Source organism: Equus przewalskii, chromosome 3, assembly GCF_037783145.1.
Source record: "Equus przewalskii isolate Varuska chromosome 3, EquPr2, whole genome shotgun sequence".
In the NCBI taxonomy this organism is placed as follows: Eukaryota; Metazoa; Chordata; class Mammalia; order Perissodactyla; family Equidae; genus Equus; species Equus przewalskii.
The window spans coordinates 66,449,701-66,474,164 of NC_091833.1; the positions used below are offsets into that span (position 1 = coordinate 66,449,701).

Below are 24,464 nucleotides of genomic sequence, written 5' to 3' on the forward strand. Positions count from 1 at the left end.
CTGCCCATGGGTCCTGTCCCCATGCAAGCGGGGGCAGCAGAAGCGGCGGCGGCAGCAGCTCTGACTGCCCATGGGTCCTGTCCCCATGCTATTCCACACTATTCTCTAAATAAAAGAGCATTACTGCCAGATCTTGAGAGTCTAAGAAATCTTTCTTTCAACTCCTCGGCTCACCAACTCTGCATCAGTTATTATGAAGAGTCAATGAGATGATGTATGCAATTAAATTTTAGCATTTAAGAGTGTAAGGCTCTACCTATAAGTGGTGAAGAAATTGACCCAAATTGAACTACTAATCTTCCTTACAATCCTGATTCTTCTTCTATATTCCCTCTCTCTGTTAATGACATCTTTTAGATGCTTGTCAAGAACAGATAATTTTAGTTCTTTTAAAATACGCAATGAGAAGAAAATTTCAGAGCAACAATAATGGCAGAACACTCTACCCAGGGATTTCATAAGTAAAAGCATGAAGAGTGTAAAATAAAATGATTACTACTAACACAATGATCTCTGCCTTACTGCTAGATAATACAAGCAGTTAGAACCCTTCTCTCTTTTGAAGCAATCATCTATCTAGTCATGCCCTAAGAGCCTGACCACTTATTTTGGACAAAACTTTATGTCCCACTCCTCTTCCCTCTGAAAAATGAAGCCATGGTAAAACTACTACCAACACCACCACCAATAATAATAACTTCCATTTTTTGAGCACTTACTGCTATGTGCCATGCTTTACTTGCTAAAACCTGCACAGTAATTCTCTAAAGTAGGTATTCTGATTCCCACATACCCTTATGGATTAGGATAAAGAGTAGAAAGAGGTTATTTTCATCAATAGCTCCTAAATGACAGAGTCTGGATTAGAACAGAGCCTGATTCCAGAGTTCTTAAGAAGAGAGAAAAATTTGCAGCACCAGGCTGCCCATAAACCAAATTACTAGATGCACAGAGGTTGAAAGAGTTATTATTTTAAAATGTAAATCCAATCATGTTATTTACTCCCTCGAATCATTTGAGATGCTGGTTAAAATGGCAGATTCCCAGACCAATAACAAGCCCCTGAATCTGATCTCTGGGAATCTGTATTTTCAACAAATTTTCCTTAAGAATCTTATGCACAGTGTAGTTCGAGAACTCCAGATCAAGAGGATCAAATTCAAACTCCTTATTTTGGCATGAAAACCAATTTCTCAGGCGGTGCCTGCCATGTAGTAGATGTTCAATAAAGATTTGTGGGAAAAAAACTGAGGAGACAGGGAGGGGAGGAAATCAAGGCTTGAGATGGAATTAAGGAAGATAGACTAGATACCCTACAGAAATCCTGCACATATTAATTTCAAACTTCACTCTGCTTTCTGCCTTCTTTTTCTTTTTCCAAAAGGATAGATAGCTCTTGAAAAATAAATGTAGTGATTAACTATGTGTAGATTTAACTACTCGGCTTTTAAATCTCTTTCATTCTTTCTCACTTTTTATTACACCTTTCTCTACTTGCACTGGCCTGTGAACTGGTTGTTCTGGTTGAGTGAGTCAGCTTGGATGGAAGCATTCATTTATAGGAGCACAGCTTGTGCTGGGGTCCTTCAGAGGCATGCATAGTCACACATGCACAAAAGCAGTGGCTGCACATCTGTGTTTCACTTAGTTCACAAAATTCCTAAAATGTTCCTGGAAATTTGGTTTAGAAGCTGTTTCAGAAAGTCTGGCACAATTTAAATCCAAATTTACCCAAGTAAAAAGTCTCTTAAAGATATTTTTTTAAGACAATTTTTTTTAGAGCAGTTTTAGGTTTGCAGCAAACTTGAGAGGAAGGTACAGAGATTTTCCTTAAAAGGGCATTTTCAGAAACTGTCTTTTACTTCTTCTTCTGAATGACTGACCTTACCTTTGATGCACATTGCATGTTCTTTATCTCAAAGGTGACCACAAACATACACAGAACATATTGGTGTGTTCTCAGATTTACAAACAAACGTGTTTTCAAATGAAAATGTGATGACTCAGAAGGCTTGTGAAATGAAGCTAGAAAGAATCATTTAAAACTAAAGTTGGCTCTGCTGCTTTTATCTGCTGTTAAGGAGATAAACTGAGGCATGTTAAACATTTTAAGAGTTTATTTCAGCAAAAATCCATTCGACTTGTGTGGTGACAAACCAGAAGTAGTGAGGAGCCTTCCTCAAAGAGGAGCTAGGGGAAAGCAAAGCATATGTGGAAGCAAAGCAAGGAAATTATTTGATTGGCTATAGCTTAAAGCTCAGTTGGCTGTTTGTGATTGGTTGTCCTTAGTTTTCTCTTTGGTAAACTTGAGGCATTTACAGGCTCAGATTTGGGTTTGCTTACATAGGCTGAAGCAGCATTAGAGCCACCTCAGTCTAACGGCATCCTTGTTTAATTTAACACTGTTAAGGGAAGTGGAATAATTTGTCAACCTACAAAAATAGAAACCAGTTTAAGAGGCAAAGTGTTTATTTGGGATTAGAGAATTGCAATTTAGGGAGCACAGACTCAGGTAGAAACCCAAATAGTGTCCCAATTATGGAAAGGCTCAGGGTTTTCGTGGGAAAAAGAGGAAGATGAGGTAAGTTGTATTGAGGGAGAGTTCACGGGTGCTGGAAGAGGTAAGGCTAGGTTTGTACTTCATAGATTGGTTAGCGGGGTCATCAGCAAAGTCCAGTTTCATCAGTCCTTACAAACGGGGTGTTCTTGTCCTTACTGACTTCTTGGAATGTTGGTGGTTTGGTCCAGAGTGGAAGATAAAGAAAACAAGGTGTGCAAGGCAATTCCTCTGAAATGGCTGCTCCTGCTCTATTTTAATATGGCTCCACTCACGTCATCTTTCACAAATTTGTATCAGAGGGAAAAAAATTCTGCACCGTTCCCTTCTCCTCTTTTAAATAATGGGGACAACAAGCAGAAGACCACTAGATTGTTCAGAAAAAGATTGAAGCCACCCTCCCACCTTCCCTTTCTTTCCCAAGAATTAGCAGAGCAATTGAAACCAGGAGGAATGCAGGAATTCTACCACTTATGTGGGCTTGAGCCAAATGTTGGAATATTAAAGGACAGGTTACCTTAGTAGATAACTGGATTGAATCTAAAAACAAATGCTTTTGAGGGAAATTGGATAGCACAGCAACAAAATCACAGCTAAACTGGAAAGCAGGAGAGAAATCTTTTCAGTGTTCTATGTAAAAAAAATCATTTTTAATTTTCGCTCCGACCACATTGAGCTGCTCACATCTTTGCTTATTCTAAAAGACAGAGGCCCTTTAAGAAAACAGTTTTTGGCATAAATAATGATTGATAAGTTATATATCAGTGAAAGATAAATTGAGCCAGTAAAAAAGTTACAGACTTTTCTCCTATATTATTAAATATTAATTTGGACTGTGATTTTTAAATTGATGTGTCATGTTCCGTTGTACAGATGAGCTATTGGATATGGTTCAATTGCAGACCGTTCTATCTAGTTTAAGCATAAAGGAATTTATTACTGGGTGTGAGATGGCTTAAACTCTTAGGAATTGTAGGAGCAGGCACTAAGTAAGCTTGGCCGAACAACCTCCACTTGCCAGAATCACACCGCTACTCCTGCGACCCCGAGGTAGCACCGGTCGCTGGGAGGTCTTTAAACCTCGAAGCAGCGGCGGGCAGGACAAGGCAGGCTCCGCCTTGGTTCGCAACACCAAACACGTCCGCTGCTTGTGCCGTGTTCATGGATCCCGTGTCTCTGACTGGTGGAACCCAAACCCGCTAACAGGGCGTCTGGGAAATGTAGTTTTTACTTTCCAACCTCAAAGTCACAGAAAGACTATTAGAAAGTAGACTGGAATGGAATTAGAGCATTATATTATAATTTAGTTAACCATTCCTTGAATTTTAGATTTTTAGGTTGTTACATATTTTTCTCCAGGATAAATAAATAAAATAAATTCCTAGAAGTACAGTCGCTTGAGTCAAAGAATATGAATACTTTTCAAGTTTTTAAAAATTATTGCAAAATTGCCTTCTTGAAAACTTATACTAGTTTATATTATTTCCAGTCATCCTTGCTGCATATTGTCAATCAGGATTAGTGCATTTGTTTGTACTTTTAAAAAGGAAAATGACACATCATTTAAAAATTTAGAATTTCTTTTGCTAGTGAGCTTGAACAGTTTAGTTCTCACCGTACGTAAATTACAATCAAGTCTTTACCCATTTCCTTAGTATTTCTCAGCAATGAGTTTATATATTATCTCAAATGATGGGAAACTTAACATTTGTTTTGTTCATCCATGTATAACTGTTGCTAATTAAATAAACAGCTTTAAGATCTGGTGACCCTTTATATAGCCCTGTATTGGTCGGTAGACAATCATCATTAGGTCTTTCAAATAAATACCAAGGAAATTTTCTTCTCTTACAATCTCCAAATTAAATTGAGCCTGTAAGCCTTAACTTAAAATTAAGATTAGGTAACTTGATTATGATGCAGCCAATTCCATTTAGTTGCAAATGCTAGACTTGAACTGTAAGTGTCTCAATATCTATTAGCATGATTTTATGAGGTCTGTGGATTGTTTGTGCATGGGCCCAGGCTCTGAATGTCTTACCGCTCACAGCAAGAGTGTGAAGAAAGAAGCTCTGTAAGGAAAAGCTCTATGACTCAGGGAGTTCTGAAAGGTCCAAACACACAGTTGTCATTCCATCTGCTAGAATCTGCAGATGGAGTCACTATCTTTCCCTGATTTAATGGGGCAGGATGAATTCCCAGAGAACCCTAGGGCTGTCAGAACAACAGTTCCCACACCTTTTTCTTCTAGCAGGCTGCATGAACAGCATCCAGGCTGAAATGTTAGGAGATTTATTTATTTATTTACTATAATTACTATTCCTGGGGCTAAAGAGCCTCCCTTTCCTTCCCAAATAAGTATAAAGAGATTTAGAGAAGGCATTAAAGAGAAGGCTTATTCTATTCATATTCAGTGATTTAGAGGGGAAAGAACTTGTTCTAAATTCACCTCTGAAACTAGAATGTTTTCAGCAGAGTAAGACAAAACCTCGTACACATATACTGTACTTAAACAGCTATCTTTAAAGGCTGTTTGCCACAAGACCATAAACTGTCATCACTCTCCATCTAGTGGCAAGATAGGCTAATTGAAAGCAAGTCCCTAAGAAGAAATATTCCGACACTTGAGTGTTAGAACCATATATTTAAAAAGAGAACAGTAAATATTATAGAATCAAATAAACCTCATCACAGTTTTGTTGAATTTTGATATAAATAAAAACTCTATGTAATGTAATGCATGATTGTAATTTGATATCGTGTCAGTTTATCTAATTTGGAAATGAAAAGAATAGCCTTGCTGGATGATAAATAGAATATTCATGATTACAGGCCTTATTTTGAAAGCGTTTTTTCTTAACATGTTCAACATTTTATGATCTTAAAAATCTTATTGTTCTTAAAAAATGATGAATTAGGGGCTGGCCACGTGGCCGAGTGGTTAAGTTCGTGTGCTCCGTTGCAGGTGGCCCAGTGTTTCGTTAGTTCAAATCCTGGGCGCGGACATGGCACTGCTCATCAAACCACGCTGAGGCAGCGTCCCACATGCCACAACTAGAAGGACCCACAATGAAGAATATACAACTATGTACTGGGGGGTTTTGAGGAGAAAAAGGAAAAAAATAAAATCTTTTAAAAAAATGATGAACTATATTTTAATTGTTGCAAGAAGATTTTAAAAAATGTTGTCAACCAGTTTAGAGCAAATCAACATCAAAACTGGGTCATCGAGCGGGAGTGTTTTGGTACAAAAACCTCGCAACCTGAGGGTATTAATCAGGATATGATGATAAGTATAACTAGAAAAGGTAGCTGATAGTCCCCAGTTAGGCTGACATTCAGCATTGAGCCTCTATCAGGTAGTTACAGTGGACATCTATTTTCCATGTGTTCTGATAAGTTCAACATTCTAATAGGATTAGTTGGTGTCCATGCTGTCTGGTTATTAAATCATTTGGATATTGCTCCAGAGCCTAAGGAACACAGGAAAAAAATAACAAAGTAAGAAGAACGCAAGTACTGTGGAAAAAAAGTAAGCAAACTGAGAAATCTTTAAAAGAGGAAGCCAAATAAATGGATCAGATCAAACAAGAATTTTTTTTTAAGATTTGCACCTGAGCTAACATCTGTTGTCAATATGTTTTCTTCTTCTCCTCCTCATCCTCTTCCTCCTCCTCCTTCTCCTCCTGCTGCTTCTTCTTCTTTTTCTTTTCCTTCTTCTTCTTCTACCCAAAGCCCCCCAATACAGAGTTGTATATTCTAGTTGTGTGTCCTTCTGGTTGTGCTGTGTGGGATGCCACCTCAGCATGGCTTGAGGAGCAGTGCCATGTCAGCGTCCAGGATCTGAACTGGTGAAACCCTGGGCCACAGAAGCAGAGCACACAAACTTAACCACTTGGCCACAGGGACAGCCTCTAAACAAGAACTTTTAAAAAGCATAATATATAACTTTAGAGAACTAAAGGAGGGCATTGGAAACATGAATCAGGAAAAATCAGTTATGAAGGACCTATTGGAGATATTGAATATGAAAAATCTACTAGATAAAATAGTGCACTTAATATAGTATCAGATACACATTACTATTCTTTTGTACATACTGTTTTTCAGAATGAATACGCTTGAAAAACAAATTAATAAGCTGAAAGATCAGATCAATGACAATTTCCAGAAGGCATTAGGAAGAGACAAAGTGGTACTAAAAAACTGAGAGGAAAGTTAAGACATAGTGACAGAGTTTTACAAGATTAAGGATGGAGATTAGTATATAGCTAGAAACAGCATAGAGAAAGTGTTGAAATAAAAGAAATTTGAAGCTGGAATTTTTTATCCAATTAATTATATGTAAAGCAGAAATAAGTTATTGTAAGGTACACAAGGCCTCCGAAGGCTGACACACGAAGATCCTATTTGAAAATACCATGGGAGGAAGTGTTTGAGCAAGAAAAGGAATGAATCCAGGAGGTTACTAGATGATATGAAAAGCGTGGAAGAAGCAAAGCTTTGCATTGTGTTCAGATCAGAAACTGCCAGAGGCATCTTTAATACCAACAGCTTCAGAGAGAGACAAGATTGGACCGCTTTCTTTACCCTAGAGATTTCATAGAGTATATATATGTGTCACACATGTCATATGTATACAGTAGTCCTCCCTTATCCATGGGGAATACGTTCCAAGGCCCCTAATGGGTGCTTGAAGCCATGGATAGTACTGAACCCTATATATACTAAGTTTTTTCCTATATGTACATACCTATGATAAAGTTTAATTTACAACTTAGGCAAGTAAGAAAATGACAATAATAACTAATAATCTAATAGAACAATTATGACAATATGCTGCAGTAATAGTTACTGTAGATCTTAGCAACCTCAGTGTATGATTTTTGGTCTTTCCTTATTAAGTTGAGAACCATTTCACTGAAAGAAAGCATTTTATGGCTTTTCATTGGCATATCCAGATTCCAGCATCGTTGTTCTTGGGCTTTGGGGTTATTCAGTAAAATAAGGGTTACTGGAACATAAGCACTACAATACCAAGACAGTCGATCTGATAACCCAAGCAGCTACTAAGTGACTAAGAAGTGGGGAGCATATACAGTGTGGATACTCTGGACAAAGCGGTGATTCACATTCCAGTGGAATAGGGCAGGATGGTGCAAGATTGCATCATGCTGCTGAGGATGGTATGCAATTTAAAACTTGTGAATTGTTTATTTCTTGAATTTTCCATTTAATATATTTTTTTTCAGTAAGATGAGCCCTGACCTAACATCTGCCACCAATCCTCCTCTTTTTGCTGAGGAGGAATGGCCTTGAGCTAACATCTGTGCCCATCTTCCTCTATTTTATATTTGGGATGCCTGTCACAACATGGCTTGATAAGAGGTGTGTAGGTCTGCACCCAGGATCTGAACCAGCGAGCCCCAGGCCACCAAAGTGAAACATGTGAACTTAACCCCTGTGCTACCAGGCTGGCCCCACATTTAATATTTTAGTCTGTGGTGTTTGTGGGTAACTGAAACCTTGGAGAGAGAAACCACACATAAAGGGAGACTACTGTATGTGTGGAGTTATTGGAGGAACAAAGGCAAATAAAACCTCCCATGAATTTACTTATAAACCAAGTCATCCATGTGAATATGCATTATTTCCTACAATCAGAAGTGATATTTGAAATATATAACATCTAGTACAACATAGGGCACTGACTAATCAGAGCAGCTACCAGCCAAAGTGCTGGAGCAGTTTCAAGGAGGTGGGAGCCTTCACCTTGGGATTATGAATACATTTGGAGTTGGCTGGGGCAGTGGGGTGGCATGAGGGAGGAGCTCAGGATAGTTTCTATTTACCAAAGATATGAAATTGTTCAAAATTTTAACAGCTGTTATGGTCATGTATACCGGCAGAAGAGCAACATGCTTCCATGTTTGATGACTTTCATGCAAATTTCTGAAACACACTTTACTTGTTTTTTAAAACAAAGCTTGGGTAGGTGTTATATTCTTGAGAGATTAAGACAGTCTCTGTAGTAAAATAGTTTGCCATATCAGAGAGACTTATCTTCTATACATTGAAAGTCAGAAAATATAAGTAGGGGATATTAAGTTATAATAAATAAGTGAGAAAATCAAATATGATCTTACTCAAGATATTTTCCTAACAAGTCAGCTTGCAAGGGTTTTCACTAGGCTTACTGGGTTGTAAATATTCTGTACCATTTTCTCTCCTATATTTTAGAGAAAAGCAATTTAAAACATGGAACCTATTAACCAAAGGTTTTTTTTTAATCTAAAGGATAGTTTCGCCTCATCACAGACCTCAACCAAGCTGAATGCTGGAGCCAAGCCCAGTGGATCTCAACAGAGCCACAACTTCCAGCAGACCAGTCCACACATCCATGAGTGAGAAGTAATGTTTGTTGTTAGGTCACTGAGTTGTTTATTACACAGCAAAAGACATTCCTTTGTCATTTATTCATTTATTCATCATTCATTCAATAGTTATTGAACATCTATGTGCTAGGCATTGCTATGAAAATCCAAAGCTGGTTTCTCTTTTAAAAGATCAACTAGAAAATTTTCCGATAAAACTAATCAGAAAAGAAAAGAAGATGTAAATAAATAAGAGCACCCACGAAGTTTGCATTCTACTGTTGGAACAGAAAATGCCAAATAGGGAAAACCAAATGGCTAAGAAGCAAAGGAAGAGTTATTTACTCTTATTAGTAGTCAGAAAAATGCAAATTAAAACAACAATTAGAAAGTCCGATAATATCAAGTAGCAGTGAGGATGTTGGGAAATAAATCTTCTTTATGTCTTAAGGGAAAGTAAAATGGTGCAACCAATCCAGAGAGCAACCTGCAAGCACTTGGAAATTAAATATACTTACACTCTCTACATGTTGTAGCAACTACATCCTGGATCTCTTGCACATGTCACTAAGAATATTTTTATAGCACTGTTTGTGGTAATAAGAATGTAGGAAGACTAGATGTCCATCAGGAGAGGAATGGGAAGTAAAATGAGAGATAGACATATAATGAAGTTAGATGCAGCATTCAGAATTAATGTTCTAGACTAATATATAGCTAGGTGGATCTTTAAATATCATGGCCAGTGGGAAAAAAAGAAACAATGTGAGATTTATAAAAGAATACCTTTCAAGGAGATTAAATGTGCACACCAAGAAAACAACACTACTTTTATTTTTAAGGATACACATGGATCTAAATAAACATAGAAATGACAGACTGGAAGGCATATATTAAGTACATAAGAGTGGGAGAGAGATGAGGATGGTGGATGAATGGAAAAAATACTAAAATAAAAGTAGGAAAGTAAAAAGAAAGAGACATTGCACAGATGCTGATAATGTGCAATGAAATGAAGAGAATGATTAATTCAATCTTGTGCACTTGATAGTCTAAAAATAATAGTACGTAGTAGAATCTGGAGTATGGGGACTAGGGTAATTTTAGAGAGAATACAAAGATCAGTGCTAGCTGAGGATGAACACATTGAATTCTCAGGCTTCTGATGATCCCCTGCCCTTAGATCCATTTTAGGGTTAGAGGAAGATAACAAACATCACCAGTAGTTGTATTTTAATTCTGGTTTTGATTTGGCAAATGATAATAATGGGATAAGCTATAAAGCACTAATAGGTGCATCTATTTATATTACTAAACATAAATGTAGAAAATATATTTAAAAACAAAATGATGTACAGTGTTCACCAAAAACCTCACCTTTTCAGGTGACAAATAGGGTAAATTTTTCATAGTGGAATTTCGTTTGCAGTTATCTTGTTAATTGGTAAAATGTGAGGCTTAAAATGCATTCATAGATTTTAATGTGTTATCATTAGAAATGACTTCAATTGAAGCTATCATTTTATCTTTCTTTAATTGTCACTAATGACTTCAAAGGAGGATTATCTTTGGAACTCAGTGGCTCTCAAAATTATTTGTCTGTGCTTTATATCTTTATTGTCTTGCTTCCTTTGAACAATCAGAAAAGAGAAAGAGGGCAAAGGAGTACGCAGCACAGCCTATGAGAGGAAATGGCAGAAATAATGTTTTCTTAACTGTTGAATGTGAATATTCAGAGAGTATTATACTTCCCTGTGTGTTTTAACATGACTGATTGCTTCTTAATAATGGTATAACAAATGTTTCTTATGAGGGAAAATGCCAACTTTGCATCTCAGGGAATCTAAAGACTGTCTTTGGCTGCTCTTTAAAGTGCTTCAAAAAGTTTAAAAAGAAGAGTGTGTGTGTTTGTTTGTTAGGATGAGGAAGCATAGACATTACCATTTGAGAAAAAGAGGTTTATTATAACACTCAGAGTGATGATCATTTAGTTAAAAAAAGAGATGATCTCAGAAGAAAATTGGCCAATTAATAAATAGAAATGATAAGAAAGAGAGAGAACAGAAATTCAGGGCCTTGTAAGCTGAAAAGTCCTAATGTCTAAGCCCTAAACAGTAAAAGATAGGCTTGCTAAAAGCTATGAATGAAAAAAGTTAAGTACAACTTGATGGTTGGATAAAGAGATTATGGCAAAGGTTAGACTATGTCTTTCATTTGCTCAAGGTAGACTCAAGGCAGCTGCCATCAAATAAAAAGGGAATCATAGGGTGAAGAAGCAACACAAATCAGACTGGAGAATCCTGTCTAGGAAAAAACTATTGGTGTGGTTACTGGCACATGGAATTGATTTGAAACAGATCAAGGAATATTAAATTTTTAAAGAAATGATTTTGTCAACAAAACTATGAAAGTGCAGTAAAAAATCTTTGGGATATTAGGATTTAAAACAACCTGCAGATCCCCAAACTTGGAGGAGGAGGCAGGCTTTTAAATCTATACAGTCCCTAAAAAGGGCATGCTTCCTAACTCGACTCTAGACGTAGTCAAGGAGAATAATGGACAAGAAGGAACCTCCCAAAGGGTGAGAACATTGGATAATGGAGTTCTCCTCAGAGAACATAATCTGAGCCCAAGCAAGGATTTCCCCCACTCCTAGGACAGCATCTGTCCACTGTGACTTCGAAACTGGTTCAAACCAGTGACTTCTGTGTTTCTTATTCTCTTTCCAAATGGAAGTGTTCATTGTGGTCATCCCTACTCCACCATTGTAATTAGATATGTGTTTGACCGTAGATCATTTACTTCTCTTTTTAGTTCATAGGTCTCCAGAGCCTGAAGCAGCATGTTTTGACCATATGGGAAGGACTGAATCTCAACTAGAGAGCCTGAATTTTGAGTTGATGCAGTTAGTGATCAAAGATTTTAGGTTAGTGGGGCCGGCTCCGTGACCGAGTGGTTAAGTTCTCGCGCTCCGCTAAGGCGGCCCAGGGTTCGGATTCTGGGCGCTGACAAGGCACCGCTCGTCAGGCCACGTTGAGGCGACGTCCCACATCCCACAACTAGAAGGACCTGCAACTAAGATATACAACCATGTATGGGGGGGGGGGGCGGGTGAGGGGGGGGTGAGGGTGGGGTTGGGGAGATAAAGCAGAAGAAAAAAAAAAGAAGATTGGCAACGGTTGTTAGCTCAGGTGCCGATCTTTAAAAAAAGAAAAAATGATTTTAGGTTAGTGCTGGGGGTAGTGTGTTTCATGTCTAGGAGGATGAATAAAAGGGATAATGAGTGGCCAGAAAGGGGGATTGGGTAGAGACTTGCTGGATGCTCACTAATCTTATTTCCTCCTCTTAGGCATATGGGTAAGCTACATTTCAAAGTGTCTCTTGCAGTTAGATCAGCTAGATTGCAGCCATAGGACTGTAAATTGAATGTGGACAGAAGCCATTTGTGCCACTTCCAGACCTAGCTCCTTAAATGTCCTTCACAATCTTTCATGCACTCTCTCATTGTCCCATGACTGTAAGCAAAGGATTCTGAGACAGTGGAGCTTCCCTGAGTGGACGTTCCCTGAGTTGAGTTGGAAGAGGGCTGCTGAAGAAAGCTGCCGGACCAACTTTGGACTGTGACTTTGTCAAGTCACTAAGATTTTGGGGTGGAAATACAGTAACTCTCAGATTAAAAGATATGACACAAAAGAAATTATGTAAACACGTAAAATAAATCTGTATATATGATTAATAAATAATCTGAATTTTATCATTTGAATGTTGGGAAAGAAGGGGTATCATATAAAAAGGAATCCTTGGATTCCTTGGAATATAGCAGAGTATATTCCAAGCATAAATAGGATCACTAGTGAAGAAATGGAAATGAATAATTAGCTCTTCAAAATAGAATAAAAACCAGAAACAAACGAGGGGAAGATAAGAAATGGTATTAGTGATTCCCAAGCCTGGGGATGGGACGAGAGCAGGAGGAGGAGGGAAGTCATGTAAGTGGCTTGAAAAAATTTTGTGGAGGGGAAGGGGAAAGTTCTAATGAGTCTTATGGGTAAAAATTATGTGTTACCTGGAGCTATCTTACCCAAGGAACAGCCTCTGTGCCATGGAGAAAAAAAGGCTCAGAATTGTTCATCAAAGACATGAGCAGCTAAGAACTCCCAAGGGAGTCAGTGCATAACATGATGGAAATATGGTTTTAAGAAAAGTGAATTATTGGAGAGTTTATAAAGGAGAAAGAATTATTATTATTATTTTTTTACTGAGGGGGATTTGCCCTGAGCTAATATCTGTTGCCAATCTTCCTCTTTTTGTATGTGAGCTGCTGCCACAGCATGGCCACTGACAGACTAGTGGTGTAGGCCCACGCCCAGGAACTGAACCCAGGCTGCCAAAGCAGAGCATGCCAAATTTTACCAGTAGGCCACCAGGGCTGGCCCTTCTTCTTCTTCTTTTTTTTTTTCGCTAAGAAAGATTCACCCTGAGCTAACATCCACTGCCAATCTTCCTCTTTTTTTTTTGTATATAAGCTGCCACCACAGCATGGCCACTGACAGATGAGTGGTGTAGGTCCGTGCCTGGGAACCAAACCCAGGCTGCTGAAGTCGATCACCCCAAACTTAACCACTAGGCCACAGTGGTTCGTGGTAAATTTTTGAAGAAGAGTCAGATTTTCTGACTTTTTTTAAAAAAAGATTTTATTTTCCATTTTTCTCCCCAAAGCCCCCTGGTACATAGCTATATATTTTAGGTGTGGGTCCTTCTAGTTGTGGCATATGGGATGCCACGTCAGCATGGCTTGACTAGCAGTGCCATGTCCATGCCAAGGATCCAAACCAGCGAAACCCTGGGCCACTGAAGTGGAGTGTGTGAATTTAACCACTCAGCCACGGGGCTGGCCCCTAGATTTTCTGACTTTTTAACTTTCCAGTCTTTAGAAATAAATTCCATTTACATTTTATATTTTGTGGCATTTGCTACCATTCCATTTAAGATTTATCCTATTCATAAGGAGATAAATTCATTCCTTAATCTATGCTTATTTATTATTCTTAGGGTACAGAGCATTCATGTACACTGTATACTATGAGTGTTCAAAGAACAAAGATCTTAGTTTTTAATGAGTTTATAATTCATTTCAACAAAGTCTATTAAACTCCTACACTGCACTCGGTAGTGGGGATATAAAGATGAGTAAATTACAATCCCTACCCTCAAGGAGTGAACAATCAGTTCTCAAGGAGGACTATTATTCTGCACTCAATTCCAATGTATGGTCTTTTTTCCCCACACCACCGAGCAATTCTGTGACACCAGCTGGGTGTCCTACAATTCAACTTAATTCTGACACTATCTACACAGAGATAGCATCAAATTCCACAGGGTAAGTATTCAGTTCCACAAGACTGCCCTCCACTTCAGATGCCAGTTGCAAGTCCATGTTGTTGCCTGTGTTTCTGACCAACTGGTTATAAACCAGAGGTTCCCACGACCCCGTCTTTGGGTTTGATTAATTTGCTAGAGCAACTCCAGAACTCAGGAAACTAATTTACTCACTAGATTACTGGTTTGTTACCAAAGATATTAAAGGTTATGAACCAATGGCCAGAAGAAGAGATACATAGGGCAAGGTCCTCAACAGAGTAGCTATTGTTCCCCTGGAGTTTGAGGCTTGGCACAGTGGAAGCAATCTATTTCAGCAACCTGGAAACTCTCTGAACCCAGTGCTTTTAGATTTTTTGGAGGCTTCATTACATAGGCTTGATTGATTAAGTCATTGGCCTTTGGTGATTAAACTCAATCTCTAGTCCCTCTGCACTCCTTGAATGTCAGGAGATGAAACTGAAGGGTCCAACTCTCTAATCATAGGTTTGTTCCCTTGGCAACCAGCCCCCACCCTTAGGTAATTTATAGGCTTTCCAAAAGTCACTTCTTTAAAATAACAAAAGACACCTTTATGGCTTTCATCACTTAGGAAATTCCAAGGGTTTTAGGAGCTCTGTGCCAGGAACTGAGATGATACTAAATATATATTTCTTATTATAAATCCCTAGACATATAAAGATAATGTTATAATCCAGTGAAGTAGTTAGCTAGTGGCTAAGAGCATAGGTTTTCAAGCCGGATTACCTGGGTTCAAAACCAGGTATTTAATTTACGGTGTGCATGCCCTTTGAACAGTTATTTAACATTTGTATATTCAATGAGGATAAAAATGGAACCTTCTTCATAGAGTTACTTTGAAGATTAAATGAGTTAAAAGAACCTGGAACAATGTCTAGCACATAGTAAAACTATACGTATTAATTACAATTATAATATAAGAATCAATGGTGTATTCTGGGGGTAAGGAAAAGGAAATGGCTAATTTAGTCTGCGGATGGAGAAGAACCTTGGAAGAGCTGGACCTGGCAGATCAAGGGTGAGAGACGGGTATTGAATCGTATTTAAGGGACTTTACAGTCTGTGCCGCTTTTTATAGGGTGTGGTCTTTATGAATCCTGGTCTGGATGAATCCTTTAGCATGAACTCATCATTCAGAGGATGACTCCATCACAAGTGAGTATTTATGCCTGCTGGGGTCTTATATAATGTGAAAATTAATAAACAGAAACTTAATTTAAAATGGAGTCAGGAGACCAGAAGGGGGAGCTCTCACACCCTGCAATGATAGCAGAGCCCAAAAGGAAGAAGAATGACTTCCTATTTTTGCCTGGCAAGAGCTCAGCCAATGAGAGACTGTCACAACTCAGTCAATGAAAAGGCACTATACCTCCAACTCTCGATTCTTCCAATGGACTCCTTTTGATATCGTTGAGGCAGAACATTTACCTATGGCTACTTTGGCCCAACTGGCTGAATTATATATACAGTCTTACATCAGCTTGTACTTTAGCCAAGAGCAAAACTGCCAACATTTATACTGATGGTAGATATGCTTTCAGAGTAGCTCATGATTTTGAAATGTTGTGGAAGCAATGTGGCTTCCTTACTTCCGGTGGAAATGAAATTAAAATGGCCTCTATGTTCAGGAATCATTGGATGCTATCCATTTACTGCTCCTTTAGCTATTAAGATCCTGAGGCATTCTAAACTTCACTCTCCAGAAGCTAAGGGAAATCACCTTGCTGATACTTCAGCAAATCATGCTGCCCTTAAAGGAACCAAGAGCAACCAAACCTCTGTCATGGTCCAAACAGATATTTTCCCAAACGATAACTTAGAAAAGCTGGCTAGAGAAGTCCAACAATTAGCCTCAGAAAAGAAAAGACAAGAGTGGAAATTCAAGAATTGTTGATTTGACAAAAAGGGAAAGCTCTGGTTCAGACCAAATAACAACCCAGTCCTACTGGAGACTCCAAAATTCCCACTCCTAACCACTGTACATGCATTTAACCATTGGTCTGCTAACAAAATGATAACATTCAGGAATCAGTATTGGTGGGGAAATACTAACAAAGCTACAAAAAGGCCTACTTCATTTGTCCTACTTGTCCAAAATGTAATCCATGGAAGCCTGTTTGTGCTGCTCCTGGACATTTTAACAGCCTAATGGACCATTTGAGATTTGGTAAATGGATTTCATACAACTTCCTTCATCTCATGGATATAAATATGTTTTAGCCATGGTCTGTATGTTTTCTCAGGGACTGAAGCCTTCCCTTACAGACAGGCTGCTGCCTCTTCTGTGGCTAGAGTCCTTTTGGAAAAGATTATCCCTACCTGGGGAACTCCTCTCAAACTTCATAGTAACCGAGGAACCCATTTTACTGGTCAGGTACGTCAACAAGTCAGCATTGTTTGGCTGGTTTCACAACACTTTCACTGTGCTTGCCACTTTCAATTCTCTGGTTTAGTCAAATATGCTAACGGCATTTTTAAGACTCAACTGGCAAAATTTGTGGAGACCCTCCACATACCTTGGCTAAAAGCATTGCCATTGGTCCTTCTAAATCTCAGATCCACCCCTTTTGGAACTCATAAACTCTCACCCTTTGAGATAGTCACAGGATGCCTAATGTACTTGGCTCCAGCCTCTTTAGACCCACAGTTGATAAGAGGAGACATACTCCAACATTGCAAAGACCAATTGTTTCTATTAAAAATATCATGTTTTGGTGGAGCAATCTTTTCACAGAACACTCCAGGGAGATGAAGACTTTAAGCATCACACCTTGCAACCTGGAGATTTTGTCTATTGGAAAAAACACCTCCAGAAGGATTCTCTTCAACCTCACTGTAAAAGCCTCTATCAGGTACGGCTAACTAACTCTTGTGCTATAAAACTCTAGGGAATAGACTCTTGGATTCATGTGACACACCTAAAGAAATTACCAAATCCTGATTGGGCCTGAACATCACCTGATGACCTAAAAGCCAAGATTTCCCGGAATTGAAGCAGATGATATCTGATGAGACAGCTTTCCCCAGATGTCCATACCAGCTCTGTTGGAAGTTTGTCTGCAAAGCCTTTGATGATGACATGATGCTTTAGATGATCTCCAATGCCTGTGACCTTGATAACACATGGACTTTATTTAAAAAACGTGCCTGAGAGTTCTCCATCCTACCACTTAACTCAAATGTGACCTCAATAGGTTTCCAATCTGTGCGCTTTTCCTCCAACGTGGGACACTAGATTCAGGAAAAGTCCTTCCTGGTATCAAGGGACAAAAGGCCAATAAAACGGGAAAAACCTGACTTTTGATCAGTGATACTTTCAGAGAAATATTTTAATCAAAAGGGTAAAATGTGAAAATTAGTAAACTGAAACCTCATTTAAAATGGAATCGGGAGGCCAGAAGGGGGAGCTCTCACACCCTCAATCTGACTGACTAGAAGTAGCTCTGTTACATCCAGTTTAGGGCTTATAATTTGGTCTATAAAGCCAATTTCTCTCCTTCCCTTTGTTTAGAGCACACTTATAATAGCTACATAGTTTAAATTCTTATTCAGAGCAAAGAAGAAGATTGACTCACACTTTAAAAATTGTCTCTCCACGTTACTAGTTTTAAAACTTGCTCAATTTAGTAATAATAACTAGTGGCTCCTCACCTGCGGGTTTCATGGTGGTTTTTAGAAGTGAGTCATTGACATTAGCTCCAATGGCAGATGTCTAAATCACATATCATACTTTCAATTGATGATTTTAGCTAAAAGATCAAACAATGTCTAAGAGGTCTTTTCCAGGTAAGAATGAAAGGATTTACCGTCTACTGAAAAAATGACTGACTCTTCTTAGTATAAATGAGATTTTTTTCCTCTGAAAGTGCAAAACTGTTCTCAATTTCATTCCCAAGGACTTTCAAAATTTCAGGCTTTGCTGTAAATGAGTCTGCACAGCATTTAGAAGGCTAAAAACAAAGGGAGGAAAGCCAAAGAGAAACACCAGTTTCCAGTATTTGCCCCAGGGCTTTGCACCTAAAGCACCACCCCGCTTCTTTTTGAGGTGACTACACCCTCTCTTCTCCAGGCATTGGAGTCTCTCCTGTATATGTACAAACATTTGTTACTCTGACAAAGTTTCATTGTCAGGGAGTTTCTAGATAGGGATCTCTAAGTTAAAATCCCAAATTATATGCATCCACCCACCCTTATGTTATAATTACTCTCTTGAGGCTTTTAAAAAATAACTACACACATCAACAGTTTCACAACTGCTTTTAGTGAGTAGCAAGATTAGTAGGCAAACTCCTAGAGAAATTATGCAGGTGACCACAATTAATGTGCACGTTGTTAAAGTGTTTGAATGTTGTGATGGGACCAAGGGGCCAAGGTCAAAGATTCCATCAACATGATGCTGTTAGCTTGGCACTTCAGAACCAAATTAAAGGGATTCGTAAGGGTTGTTGCCTTAGCTATATGGCACTGCTTTGGGGTTTTCCCTCATAAAAAAACAGCATGCAATATTTTTTGGGAATATTAAGGGATTTCGCCTTTAAGAACCACAGCTAAAATTACAATCTGGTAGCTGCTTTATTACGTCTTTGTATGATAACTAGTCATCAACAACTTTTTTCTCTATCAATTTCACTTTGGTCAAATATTTCCAAGAATAAAATTAGAAGACAGAAATTTCCTGCATATACGTAAATTCACTCATTATGAAACATTACACATCATAGACTATTAGAATTAAGAAAGACCATAGAAAGGTTGATTTTACTAATGAATAAACTATTTGGTCCAGGAGGTGAAGTGATTTGCACATTCTGGTTGTGTAGGACGCCGCAAATTTCTGTAAGTTATTCCCGGGCCCTTTACCTCAATTTCTAACTCAAATTAACATTATTTAAGTGATCAGACAGTTCATTGAGCAATGATTGATACCGTGAATAAGATGAGCCTGCTCTCTCCATTCCAGATGCTTTTTACCTGTCTGTCTTTCTGGACAGGTGAAGGACAGTATTGGTGTAGCAGCTCACTTTAGTAGGAGCAGTAAATTTGCTTAAGTCTAAATCAAAGCTTACTGAGCTATGTCCAGAACATCCTTCTATATCATTGACATAATATTTTTGATTTGTTGATTCATTATTTTTTAGAGCGTACTTCAGCCTTTTTATTGTGCTTGCATCCTAAATTTCATCTTTATATGCTCCTCAGCACTTAGTCTATAAAAATGAATAGTTTCATCACCAAGGTCTTTTTAGAAATAAAATAATTAGACTTTTTTATTATTATATACATTTATTTTAAAAATTTGGAAAAATAAATTAAAATAGAAAGAAGAAAAGTCATTTGTATTTAAATAATCTTTTTTTGAGGAAAAAGAAATTTGTGTTTGTTCTTAACCTATAAATGGTAAAGAAATGCTTGCTGCAGAAACTTCAGACAATACTGATAATAGAAAAGAAGTTAAAAAAATCTAAAATTCATGTAGACCTATCCACCGTTATGTGACACTGTTTTTTTGGTTTTCTGTGTGTGTGTGTTTAGTCAAACACTTGATTTTCAGAATTGGAATAGTATAAGAAACATATTTTATATCCTTTTTATTCCATTTAGTACTTAGTTACAAGGATTTATTCATTCTTTAAATGAGCCTGGAGGTCATGATTAGTAGTTGTATAATAGTCAATCAGATGGAAATACATATTTATTTAACCATTCTTCAAGTAAACAGAAGTTTAGGTTATTTTTTCATTTTACTATAAATATTGCTGTAATGAATATTCATATACATAAACATTTATGTTTCTCCTTGACTTTTTTAGGTCAAATTCTTTGAAGTGATATGGCTAAATAAAGAGAATTTAAGCTTTTGATACAGTCATGCACTTTCTAACAACAGGGATATGTTTAGGCAATTTTGCCCTTGTGCAAGCATCATAGAGTGTACTTACACAAATCTAGATGGTATAGTCTGCTACACACCTAGGCTATATGGTAGTAATCTTACGGGATCACTGTCATGTATGTGTCTGTTGTTAACTGAAACGTAGTTCTGTGGCACACAACTGTATATATCTTTGAATATATTATCAAATTGCCTTCCAAAAACATTGTACCAATTTATAAACTCACCAATAGTTTTTAATTTACCCTTACTCTCTGCAACACTAAGTATCATCATTCTTTTTAATACTTGATGCTGGTTTGTGAACAATGGTATATTCTTATTTTAATTTGCATTTTTTTAAATTACAAATGAGACTAACGTCTTTCAGTGTCTTCACCCTTTGTGTATCTTCTATGAATTGCCAGTTATTTACTCACTTTTTTCCTTTGAAAATGCTTATCCTTTATGGTGTTTTCTTGTTTGTTTTTTTTTTATATTAAGGGCATTAACATTTTGTATGCATTGTAAATATTTCTCCTTTTCGTAAGTTGCCCTCTCATCTGGTTTATATGTTTTTAGGAGTAGTTTGTGGTGATAGTAACTGTTTTGAGGAGAAAATAGACAAAGACAGATGATTGATCTGGAAGGAACTGATTGAGTTGGGGGTATGAATGATGGTCCTTGGATTGGATTAGAAAAAGGATGATTGGTTTACTCTTTTGGACGATGAAATTATAATTTTGGTACTACAGCCTGTACTATTTCTAACTCTCAAAACAACTAGTTTTTAAGAATTTTTTTTTAATTTAAAGATTGGCACCTGAGCTAACATCTGTTGCCAATCTTTGTTTTTCTTCTTCTCCTCAAATCCTCCCCCGCCGCTCCCCCCCATACATAGTTGTATATTGTAGTTGTGAGTGCCTCTGGTTGTGCTTTGTGGGACACTGCCTCAGCATGGCCTGATGAGTGGTACCATGTCCTCACTGAGGATCCGAACCTGTGAAACCCTGTGCCGCCAAAGTGGAGTGCTCGAACTTAACCACTCGCCCAAGAGGCCAGCCCCTCAAAACAAGTCTTTAAACTGCCGTCATCATACTTAAGTCACAGAGCTACTAAAGTGGCAAAAGAAGGATTACAAACCAGGTTTGTCCAATGCCAAGGTCTAGTCTCATGACTACACCACACTACTTCTAAAGATTACATAAGTGTTTTTTTTGTAAGGAAGCAGAAAAAGAAGCATTCCTATGCTTCTTCATTATGTTTTTAAATGCCTGCCTGATATTTCACGCAGTTGATGTTCCATAAACTCACTATGATTGAGTTTATCTCTCATCTACATAGATGAGGACACAAAGGAACAGAAAGGATCACTTCTTGCCCAGGATTACCTAGCTAGTAAAACTAATTCAGGAGAAGAGGAGGAGGCCAAGAATAGTTAGATCTATTTCATCAATCTTTTTATCTTGTGTTTCTTCCTTTGCTTTTTATGCTTAGAAAGTTCTTCTCTGCCTAGAGATGAGAGAAAATTATGTTTTCTTCTAATTGTTTCTGGTGTTTGTTTGTACATTTATATTTAACTCAAGGCAATCTGGAATATATTTTGGTGAGAGAAATGAATTAGAGGCTTTTTCCTAAGGGGAGGACTCACTGAAATGATTCAAAGTTTTATCTGAAAGAATAGGTACACAATAATAGCAGCAAAATATTTGAAAAGAAGAAGAGTATTGGAACAGGGAACTAGTATTGCCAGAAATTAAAAAATGATAATTATGCAATAATTAAATCAGTATGCACTGTTTTAAGAAAAAACACCAGCTCTGTTTAGTATAAAGGAACAATCAAAATGATGTAAAATATTATTTTTCTCAAAGATCATATTAGTTTATTAATTTGGGATTTGATAATTTTTCATATTTAAAAAAAATCAAAATAATAACTAAAAAAATGCAAATGCCCCAAATAAAAATCCAAGCAAGGCTGGTGCTTGCTTTTGCAGCATACATACTAAAATTGGAACCATGAGAGGAGAATAGTATGGCCCCTGCCAAGGATGACACACAAATTCGTGAAGCGTTCCCTATTTTTCAGTTATGCAAGATGAATATTATACCTCAATAAAGCTGGAAAAAAATGTCCAAGCCTAAAGTTTCTCGTGACAAGCTGGCCCTTAATGAATTGTGACAGTGAAATAATCCTTTTGGACATGGTGCAATTGCTATAGCTATAAATATAGGTGTCATGGCACATGTTGGCTGTAGAAACTCCTGAGCTGATGAGCGCACACTCACCCGTTTTGTTTACATGGGCGAGGTGCTTTCTGCCTGCTCCACACCTGCACCTGCTTGCGAGGTGCATCTGAAGGGAGGATGCTGTCTTTCCTCTTGACCCGGATATCTTTCTACTTTTGAATTGCGAAAGGATTGGGTCATCATGGATTCTGTCTTCTTCCTTATCCCTGGGATTTGAATAAGTAGGAACCTCTCCCTGGAATTGTGAGGATGTTAAAAGAGGCCTCTAGGTGGAAAGCATTTGGGTTTGACATCATGTAGAAATGAAAGGAGAGGTTGGAGAGACAATAATCCTAGAATCCAGGAGCTTTAAAAATAGAGGGAAAGATTTCCTCTCAACCTTTTATTACTCAACCAAAATCCTACAAACATATGTGTGATTTTCAGGATGAATAAGCCAATACCAGAAATGGAAAACTAAAGTCTGGCTATGAGCTCCAAGGTTTAGGGGACTTATTTGCTAACCTTTTTTCCTAAATGACATTTACAAAAGTGGGGGAAATGTGTTTCCTTCTAAGAAAAGCAAACTTGGCAAGATACCAACTTTTCTACAGGAAGCAGTCAATTCTATTTTTCTGCTTCTAGTTGTCCCAGATTCTTAAATAACATCTGTTTTCTAAATTCTCCAAGTGGTAGTCTAGATTAAGGAAGTTTCATTGCCTCCATTGAAAATGGAGTTTTGCTTAAGCGAAGAATCATGCCTTATCTGTAGTACTCAAATAGTTTAAGTTAAGGCTTTTTTTCCCTCCTAGATGAAGGATATTAATATACAAAAGTTTGCCACTCTTTTTCGCAAAATTTATAGAAATTCCAATTTGCAAGTGCTAGTTTATAAGGAAAGACATGTTTATTTTCTGTCTTTGCATTTTCTATGGTACCTTTCAGAAAAAAGTATTATGCATATCATGTTTCAATCGTAAAATAATAAATACTTATTGAACTGGTGGATCAAATCAAGGGAAAACAATTAATTTTGAGACCAGGAGTCCAACAAAAGAAGCATGTAACAAACTTTACTGTTTATGTCTTCCTTACTTTGGCCATTGGCCATAGTTTAGCTGTAGCCTAGACATTTATAGATCTAGTGTTAAAGAAGTTACAGAAATATCCCCCCAAATGTCTTAGCTTTCTCTTCTAAGCAGTCTGTATACAGGCATTAGAGAAAGTCGCTATTCCCTTTTACCTTGTAATATTTATCTTTCTGCAATGTGAGAGGGAAACTTTAAGGTCATAGGATGACCTAAGAAAAATGACTTATTCTTTTGGCAAATATTTCTAATGTATAACTTACTTTGATATGCCTCTGTTGTGTGATGTAAATGAATATTTTCAAATCACTTTTCAGGAGAAATAGCAAAATAGATGTACCTACACTGCTTTTCCTAAGGCAAAGTCTATAGCTGCATATGTGCCATACTGGCAAGTTTTCTGTAAGGGCATACGTCATACATCGGGATTTTTGCCAAAGTTAGTTTCTTCATATCATTCAGCATTTGTCATGCCTAATGAGAGCTTGTGTATACACAAGTGAATGTGTCAGAACCCTTTGGCAATTAATCCATTAAAAACATTGCTATATGCTTTTCCAAAAAAAAAGGCAAAGCATAAATTATTAATGCACATCCCTTCTCAGTGGCAATAAAAGGGATATCTTACGTTATTTTAAAATCCAGGTAAGGATATAAATTAATAAAGTGGGAGAACAGGTGAGAGAGAGTTTTCAGATGAGACAGTCTTGGAATGTTTATTTCTTTCCTTGGTCAAGACTTACTATTTGCCTGGCCCGCAGCTGTGGTTGATTTGAGAGAAAAGGACAACTTTCCATTGGTTGTAATGATCCTTAGTCATCCTACTCCTTTTTTAGTAGATTGATACTATCCTGGGATGGTTTTTCTGGATCCCTATTTCTTGGCTGTTATTGTCCTTCTTTAATTTTACCTATTGCTGTCTCATAATGCCTGTGCCTGAGG

At 37.6% G+C, this 24,464-nt stretch overlaps 1 pseudogene; it reads left to right on the forward strand.

Moving 5' to 3' along the window:
- The first annotated feature begins 22,190 nt into the window (after positions 1-22,190).
- On the forward strand, positions 22,191-22,291 carry LOC139082689 (U6 spliceosomal RNA; annotated as a pseudogene).
- Positions 22,292-24,464: the final 2,173 nt, after the last annotated feature.